Source organism: Miniopterus natalensis, chromosome 4 (genome assembly GCF_054644295.1).
Source record: "Miniopterus natalensis isolate mMinNat1 chromosome 4, mMinNat1.hap1, whole genome shotgun sequence".
Classification (NCBI taxonomy): domain Eukaryota; kingdom Metazoa; phylum Chordata; class Mammalia; order Chiroptera; family Miniopteridae; genus Miniopterus; species Miniopterus natalensis.
Window position 1 is genome coordinate 60702401 of NC_142084.1, and position 8824 is coordinate 60711224.

The following is an 8824-nucleotide window of genomic DNA, read 5'->3' on the forward strand; positions in this document are numbered from 1 at the left end:
GCACTGAAAGGTTGCCAGTTTGATTCCTGGTCAGGACACATACAGTTCAATAACTATTTCTCTCCCTCCCCCTTCCTCTCTCTAAATATGTCCTCAGCTGAGGATTAAAAACAACAACCTGTCAGAAATGCTTTCAAGAGTCTGGGATTCTATGTACATGTTCTAAAAATTTTTTATCAATGGCTCATTGTGGGTTGGGATAGTGACCTGCCCCAATGGAGAAGCAAAATGATTTCCCTTCTGTCCACCCTTATCTATGTCTCCAGCAGCGATGGTGCTACTTGGAAGTGGTGGGGGGAATGTGTGGCTGGTTCAGCAGGAGGAGAAACCTGTAAGGAAAACAAGACTAACTTTCCCATTTAAATGTTCCATACTTACCCCAGATTCAGGTCTTTAACTGTGTATGATATTGCTCCCCAAACAGACCCCCTTCCAGTCTTCCCCATGAGTATCAACATTATCCCAGGCACCAAATGCTAAAATCTTAGCCACTTTTGACCATTCCTTCTCCTTCATTACCCCATAGCCATTCAATCTCCAAGTCCTGGGAATCCTTCCCAGCACCTTTTCTACTCATCATTCCCTTTCTAGTCCTAGTACCTCTCTGGTTCATGGTCCTTTGTCTTACACCAGACTCTTGCAGAAAGGGTTCTCCTAACCTGTCCTCCACTCTCACCCCAAGGGTAGTTGGGACTGGAGCTCTGAAAAGTGGTCTGAGCTGGTGATGAACTTCTGGGTTGGCATCTGAAACCACAGGAATGGATGAGATTTCTGAGGTGGGCATAAGAAGGAGCAGAGACCTTAAGGTCACACTCTTGCCAAAAGCAAATTTAGTGAAGAGGCAAAAGTCAAACGGGGCGGGTAGATGAGTAAATTGGAAGTGAAGACATGGAGGCAGCATGTGCAAATAACCTTCGAAAAGCCTGGCTGAAAGGGGGGTTGGGGAGGTGGAGGAGGTTGTGAGTTGAAAGAGGGTGGTTTGGCCATTTGTTTAACATGGTAGTCAGCGGAACAGGTTTAAATGCACCTGGGATGGACCCAGTTAAGAGAGAAGACATGGCCTTGGACAAGCAAATCCATCTCTCTGAGCTTGTATTTCCTAATCTAGGAAAGTAGAAGCATAAGTATTAGCTGCTCTACATATTTCACAGGGTACTATGATGCCCAAATTAAGTGATAGGTATGAAAATGCTATAAAATGCTGTAATTAGTTTTTTTTGTTATCATGATTATATTTTATATATATATAAAATTTTTATTGTTGACAGTATTACAAATGCCCCCATTTCCCCCCTCCCCCCCCCCATCAGCCCAGCCCGTACCCCCCCAGGCCTTCCAGTGCTATAATTATTAATTTTAGAAATGACAGGAATTATATAAGATAGGATTAGTGAGGAGATGCTACACATATATCTGGTACATAGATTCAATCTGTCGAGTGCTCACTGTGTACTTTGCACTTTCATTCATCACCTAATTAATCTTCACAACAACTAAGACCAATAGTAGTTTTCCTGTTTTATAGAAAGTAAAAGGAGGCTTGAAGAAGGTAAATAATTAGCCTACAGACACCTAGTTGTTAAAGATTAGAGCTGAATCCCAAACCATTATTGGCAGGGCTGTGATGGTATATAATTGGAGCCTTTCCACTCTGGATAATGGAATTAAATCACATAATGTAAATTTATTATTAAAATAAATTTCATTTTAAAAGAATAGTATGGTTATAAGTGTTCTAAACAAAAAAAAGGGGGGGATAAAATCCCTCATGGGTACAGGGCTAAATAACTGAAGTCTTTCATCACCAGAGAACATCTATCTGTAATTTAGTCAGGGGCCTCTAGGTTCACTAAATGGACCACAGTTGAAGCAAAAATAAAGAACTTAAAACCATGCCCTGCCCGGCCGGGCATGGCTCAGTGGTTGAGCATTGACCTAGGATCCAGGAGATCAGGGTTCGATTCCCGGTCAGGGCACGTGCCCGGGTTGCTCGCTCCGTCAATGACTCTCTCATCATTGATGTTTCTATCTATCTCTCTCTCTCCTTTCTTCTCTCTGAAATCAATAAAGATATATTTTCAAAAAACAAAAAACCATGCCCTTGACTTCAAAAGAATCCTTTCTTCCATCCATGAAAGCACTCCTGGTTGTCCCCTTTTCTTCCAGTATAATAGAATCCCTGATTTTTAGTTGACCATAGGCTGTCCAAAATAAAGATTACATTTCCCAGTGTCCCTTGCAGGTGTAACCATGTGATTAAGTTCTGAGCAATGGTTAGTGAGAAGTTACCTTCAGGATCTGGCCCTTCAAGGGGATGGGTATGCCCTCCACTATTCCCTTTTCCATTCCACCTGATGACAGAAACCGGAGCAGCCGTCTTGATCTGTGGTGCTGAGAAAAGGTGAACAGCATGAGAGATGAAGCCTGGGTTTCTCTTGCCATCAAGCCCCCATACTAGTACTACAAATAGTCTGGACCTAGTTGAACTATTACATGAGTGAGAAACACTTAAATTATTCAGGTTATTGCATTTTGGGCTTTTCTGTTATCATTGCCTACACTGTATCCTAACTAATATACCACCATTTAGTCTGTTTCCTTTTGTATACAAATTAAGGCAGAACCTCAATTTCCTCACCTATAAAATGGGAATAATTTACCTTATGGGGTTATTGGAAGGACTAGAAATAATACTTATAAATTTCCTTGCTAGTGCTATGGCTTATGAAAGGTATAAATGGAAGGTATTATATCCTTATTGTAATTTTATTGTAAAAAATGTGTCCCTGAAATAAAAAGAATCATTGTTTTAAAATACTCCATGACTCCCCCTACCCCATGTGGAATGGAGAGCTAAAACAACAATAGCAAAGTTGATAACTGATGTAAGCTGAATGATAAGTATATGGGGTTAATCATACTGTTCTCTCTAATACTGTCTTTGAAAATGTTCATAGCGAAAAAAGTTACAAGAAATAAAATCTTCCCACAAAGAGAAAAAAATAATTTCCAGTCATAATCCAAAGAGAATTTTCTTGTGAAAAATAAAATTCTATTAAGTCATTTGAGAAATTAATTTGGGTACTCAAGAGGGAGGGCAGATGGAGAAGACAGAGGAATGTTTTCTTTTTCCATTAAAGAACAACAGGCAGAGAACCTCAATGCTGCTGAAGCCAGGCAGTTTCCACAGCCCTGGGCACTCAGAGTCAGCTCCATGACTTCTGTGACCATGGCCTTCTTGGCTCTCAGTCCCTTAATTCCACCTGTGACTGAGCTCACCAGGTCCCCCACAGCCTATGGCTAAGCTCTAAAGCAATGGAGCAACTGTAGGAACCTTTTCTTGCTATTGTTGACCTCTGCAATTCTAACAAATGTGGCTATCTGCTCCCAGCCCACACTATGCTGGAAGCATCAACTAGGAAGTGAGAGCAGATTGTTACAGGCAGATTCATGATCAGTAGCATGAAGAACCTCTTAAAAAGAAAGAAGCAAAAAATGCCTAGCAACAGCAAGAACCCTCAAATCACAGGCCTCTGTGGCCATTTAGAGGACAAAGACAAACAACCTTCCATGCTTCATTACCTCCTGAGGGCACCCCTTTATTACTCAGTGCAGCATAGTAATTATTGTCTATTTTGGACCTCATGAAGAAAGTTTAAACTATGTTCTTAATCGTATATTTTAGAGAAAAAAAGCACACACTATATTTCAGGGAAGTTTTTATTCAAATGTTTGCAATAAAATAATTGGGTGCTTATAGATAAATTTCAGGAACATGGGAAATCAGCTTAGATTTCATTTTTTCAAGTTGCTAAGTTGCCTGTCTATACCAGAGTATTTTACTATTCTGGCTCCTTCACAATGAATTGAAGTGGTGTATAACCTTCACTGGGGACATCCAAACAAGGGGTCAAAAACCCAAATGCCTTCCGAAGCAAAGCAAGAATGTGAGGAAGGCTGGCTGTACAGGGCCTACAGGAAGCAGCTGCTATTCAGCTCAAAAGTCTACTGCCATGCAGGAGGGGAAGTTTAATGGAGCAATGTGGCCAGGTCTTTCCTTCTTTCTTTCTTTCTTTCTTCTTTCTTTCTTTCTTTCTTTCTTTCTTTCTTTCTTTCTTTCTTTCTTTCTTTCTTTCTTTCTTTCTTTCTTTCTCTCTTTTTAGGAAAAGGCAGATAATGACTATTTGTAAAGAAAAGTAAGAAAAGAATTCCATTTACAGTAGTATCACAAAGAATAAAACACTCAGAATTAACCAAGGAGGTGGAAGACTTGTACACTGAAAACTATAAAACATTGCTGAAAGAAATAATAGGATGCAAATAAATGGAAAGATATCCTGTGTTCATGAATTAGAAGACAACATTATGATCCAAGATGACGGGAGACTAAGTGGAAGCAATACTCACCTCCCCAGAGACCAAACTGAAATTACAACTAAGTTACAGAACAATCATCCTGAATAACCAACTGAAGACTAGCTGAAGAGAAGTCTTATAACCAAGGATTTACAGAAGAAGCTACACCGAGACAGGCAGGAACCACAAAAGACCCCAAATAGGCAAAGCAATCTTAAGAAAGAAAAAGCTGGAGGAATCATGCTACCAGATATCATAGTAATCAAAACAGCATGGTACTGGCATAAAAATAGACAAAGAGCCCAGAAACAAACCCACATCATTATAGTCAATTAATATTTGACAAAGGAGGCAAAAACATACAATGGGCTAAAGATAGTCTATTCAATAAATGGTGTTGGGAAAATTGGACAGATACCTGCAAAAAAAATGAAACTACACCACTTTCTTACATCATACACAAGAATAAACTCAAAATGGATTCAAGATTTAAATGTTAGACTTGAAAGCATAAAAATCCTAAAAGAAAACATAGGCAGTAAAATTTGGATATTTCTTGAAGCAATATTTTTTCTGATGTATCTCCTCAGGCAAGGGAAACAAAAGAAAAAATAAACAAATGAGACTGCATCAAACTAAAAAATTTTGCACAGCAAAGGAAACCATCAACAAAATAAAAAGAAAACCAACTAAATGGGAGAACATATTTACTGATACATCTGATAAGGGGTTAATATGCAAAATTTATAAAGAACTCATAAAACTCAACACCAAAAACAAACAAACAATCCAATTTAAAAATGGGCAAAGGACTTGTATAGACACTTCCCCAAAGAGAACATACAGATGGCCAATAGATATATGAAAAGATGCCCAACATCACTAATCATCAGAGAGATACAAATTAAAACCATAATGAGATATCACCTCACCCATGTTAGAATGGCTATCATATCAACAAACAACAAGTGTTGGCAAGAATGTGGAGAAAAGGGAACCCTTGTGCACTGTTGGTGGGAATGCAGATTGGTGCAGCCACTGTGGAAAGCAATATGGAGTTACCTAAAAAAATTAAAAATAATTGCCTTATAACCCAGCAATTCCACTTCTGGGAATATATACCAAGAAACTCGAAACACTGATTCAAAAGAATATATGCACCCCTATGTTCATTGCAGCATTATTTACAATAGCCAAGATCTGGAAGCAGCCCAAGTGTCCATCAGTAGATGAGTGGATAAAAAAGTTGTGGTACATTTACACAATGGAATACCACTCAGCTATAAAAAAAGAAGGAAATCTTATCCTTTGTGACAGCATGGATGGACCTGGAGAGCATTATGCTGAGTGAAATAATCCAGTCTGAGAAAGACAAATACCATATGATTTCACTCATATGAGGAATCTAATTAAAAAAATGAACTAACAAGCTAAATAGAGACAGATTCATAGATACAGAGCTTGCTGACAGCTGTTGGGCAGCTGGGGGTGGAGGGATTGAGAAAAAGGGAGTAAAAACTCATGGACAACAGTGTAGTAATTGCCAGGGGGAAGGGGCTGGTGGGTAACAGAGGAGCGTATAGGGGGAATAAATGGTAATGGATGGAGACTTGACGTGGGGTGGTGAACACACACTATAGTGTACAGATGACATGTTGTGGAATTGTGCACCTAAAACCTGTATACTTTTGTTAACCAGTGTCACCCCAATAAATTCAATAAAAAGGAAATTTTTTTTAAAAAAAGACAATATTGTTAAGATGTCAGTACTACGCAAAGTGATCTACAGATTTAATGCAACCCCAATAGCATTTTATGCAGATACAGAAAAAAAATCCATCCTAAAATTCATATGGAATCTCGAGGAATACCAATGGTCAAAATAATCTTTAAAAAGAGGAACAAAGTTTGAAGTCTCACATCAAGCATCAGACTACAGTGATTTCCTCAACCATCTCCTCAGTCACTTTGCTGAACAAATTCAATTATCTCTGCAACTGTGGTTGCCTATTTCTAGAAAAGATTCTTGCTACTGCCAGGTCTGCAACCATTGCTTTCAGCAGCTATCCTCCTTATCTCTACAAGAATATTTGATGAGGGTTGGCTTTGTCTGATATTAACATAGCCACCCCAGCTTTCTTTGATTCCTGTTAGCATGGTATATCTTTACCTCTTTTTTACTTTTAACTTATTTGTATGCTTATATTTAAAGTGGGTTCCTTTTATGTAGCATATAGTTGGGTCTTGCTTTTTTTTTAATCTAATCTAACAATCTCTGCCTTTTATTTGCAATAGCCACTTTGTAGTCAACTGCTTTTTAAAAAGAAAAAAAAAAAAAAGCCGTTCTTTCTACACCTAGGAATTTTTTTCTCTAACACAACATTTAAAAAATAGTTGTCATTCCTTACATAAATTTACATGGTGACAACAGGGGGTTAGGAAATGTGGCAGTACCCAGCAAGGATGCCTGGGATATGAGATGGGGCAAATTAGAGACAGTGAAAACTGCCACTAGCCTTTTGCAGTAGTTTAGCTGGTATACACAGGACCTTCTTCAGGGTCTTCAGGGTCCTCTGAAGAAGGTCCGTTCTACTGAAGGAAGAAACAGAGGTTGGTGACAAATTGGTTATAATCACCAAGATTTCTCCTTCCCAGTCTCTAGGTAAGTCTTAGTCATCCTCTTTACTGAAATTATGCAGGGAATAAAAAAGTTCAGAGTTCCTGAGCTGGTAAGAACTTGGGACATTTAATTCATCTTTCCTTTTATAGTTGAAGAAAAGGAAGTCAGAAAAGTGAAATACTATGCTCAGGTCATGCCCCTAGCTCAGCAATTTTCAACATTGGTGTGCCAAAGAGGCACACTGGTGTGCTGCAAGAATTTTTAAAACATGTGATACCTAACTAGTCAGGGGCACTGACCTCTTTTCCCTTAAATTAAAAATTAAAAATGACAACAGCCAACACAATAGCTGTCCAGTGTGAATAAATCAAAATTATACCAACTTCGTTTTGTCAGATCGGCAAAAAAATATATTTTTTGATGTGCCACAGAATTTTAGTAATTAGTTTATGTGTGCCATGAGATAAAAAAGTTTAAAAAAAATCATTGCCCTAGCTAGTGGAGGAGCTTGGAATAGAACCAAGTCCTTTCCGGATTTCCAGAAAGACTGAATAACCTTACTGGTTTAATGATAACCTTTGTATTCTACTTTTTAAAAAAAGATACATTTAATTTCTACTCTTCACCCACTTAAGGTCTGAGGGGGAGGGAAAAGCAACAACAAAACAAACGAGGAAAATCATGTAAGAACGGAATAAAACACATAGATAGCAAAACAGATTCACAGAGCAACTGGGACACACAGATAAAAGAACACAGTGAAAGAGAGACAAGAAGAAAGTTTTTCCAGGTAAGTGCCTGGAGTGCAGGGTTATTAGCCCCATCTTGTGGCCTTTTTGGAGACTGCCTTTAAGGTTAGCTTTTGAACAGGTGACCATAACTTGAGACTTGATACCCTTTGGGTGGGTAGATCTGGAACAATGAGTCTCGAATTTTGGTGTGCCTGAGAATCACCTGGAGAGCACTTGAAATTCAGATTCCTGGGCCTGTCTCCCAGAGAGGCAAGTAGATTGAAGTGGGCCCAGGAACCTATGCTTTTAGAAAGCGCCCCAGGTAGGAGGACCACCAATCATGTATAAGAACTATTGCAGAAGGCAATGAGAATTTGTGGTATTCATCCCCTTGGCATTGTGGGGAGAGGATTATTCTGAGGAAAAGTTTGGAAGGAAATTGTCAAGAACTATAAAGGGTGGCAGATTTTGGCCTACTTGCCAAATTAATAAGTTAGCCTGCTAGTTTAATGAATGCTGGTAGATGAGACTCCAAGGCCAGAGGCAAAGGACAGTTTATTACCAACAGCAAGAGCAGTAACCAGATTATCATCATTTGGACCAGTTTCTTGAGCCTTAATTCCCACAAACCCATGTGATGAAGGCCACAGGAGGTTGCATTACAAAAGAGCTTAAAGACATAAGATGAGGGAACCAGGATACTTCATAGTGGAGAGAAAACCGCCAGACTCTTCTGGTGGGAGACACTATTTCTGCCTTCCAAGGCTGTTCACCATAGAAATATCCTTGGAAAGACAGTCCAAAAAAAGGCAGTCAGTGCCTCTGCTCCATAGAAAAACATGAGACATGTGGGAATTGCCTTCCAACAGAAACCGGGAATGGAAGTGTGTCAGAGGAAAGGAATCCTATGTCTGAAGGCTGTAAAGTGATCCAACTGAGGCAGGAATGGGAGATGGATTCAGGCCCCCTATTACCGGCTGAATTCTAGTTCCCAGAGCTAACTTTGCAGAAGTCCCTGCCCTGTTTTAATGGGTGCCTGCCTAATGTCATGAGCACTTCCCACACTTATTTCACTTTAATCCTCACATCTCCTGGCGATAAAGAGAGCTCAGCGTCA